Source organism: Anabrus simplex, chromosome 1 (assembly GCF_040414725.1).
Source record: "Anabrus simplex isolate iqAnaSimp1 chromosome 1, ASM4041472v1, whole genome shotgun sequence".
Taxonomy (NCBI): Eukaryota; Metazoa; Arthropoda; class Insecta; order Orthoptera; family Tettigoniidae; genus Anabrus; species Anabrus simplex.
The window spans coordinates 409628715-409629882 of NC_090265.1; positions in this window are offsets into that span (position 1 = coordinate 409628715).

Consider the following 1168-nt stretch of genomic DNA (forward strand, 5'->3'; position numbering starts at 1 on the left):
GGTTGGCAGGTTCCATGCTGGCTCAGTACTGAGGTATTTGAAAATGCTCAAATATGTCAGCCTTGTGCCGGTAGACTTACCGGCACGTAAAAGGAGTCATGTGGGACAAAATTCTGGCACCTCATTGTCTCCAAAAAACCGTAAATAGCTGGACTTAAAACCGGAAATATGATAATAATTTTGTGATCTTTTAAGTGGAAAATGTACTGATATCGGATTATCGCATTTAAGGCCCCTTCGATGGCAAATAATAATAATAATAGTAATAATAATAATAATAATAATAATAATAATAATAATAATAATAATAATAATAAACATGAAAATCCACAGCCTGTTTCCAGTCATTTGACCTGTTAATGAATGAAGCCCTCAATCTAGCAGCGGGGAAAGGAAATTTGACGGCTGCCACGGCCTGTCGCACTGACAGATGAATTGTTATTGGAGAGTGTTGCTGGAATACGAGACGACAGGGACAATCGGAGTACCCGGAGAAAAACCTGTCTCGCCTCCGCTTTGTCCAGCACGAATCTCACACGAGCGACCGGGATTTGAACCACGGAACCCGGTGGTGAGAGGCCGGCGCGCTGCCGCCTGAGCCACGAAGACTGTGCAATATTAATATTAATAATAATAATAATAATAATAATAATAATAATAATAATAATAATAATAATAATAATAATAATAATAATAATGAAGTAAATAAACCCGTGTCCTCATCCTGAGGTGGTGCAGCTCTTTTCAGGTACACCCCCAGCGGAATTGAGCTGCATGTACCACTTTTAACTACAGACCAGCCGTCTTGCTATTCTTAAATTTCTAGCAGTACCGGGAAACGAACCCGGGCCTCCGAGGACGGAAGTTTACAGCGCTAACCGTTACGCTACGGAGGCGGATAATAATAATAATAATAATAATAATAATAATAATAATAATAATAATAATAATAATAATAATAATAATAATAATAATAATAATAATAATATGTTTTCTCTTTTTGCTGGCTTTACTTCGCTTGGATTCAGACAGGTCTTATAGTATTTGACGACGATGGGGTAGGGCAGGGCTAGAACAGGGAAGGAAGTGACTATGACCTTAATTAAGGTACAATCCAGCGTCTGTCGGATGTAAAAATAGGAATCCACCGGAAACAATCTTCAATTCT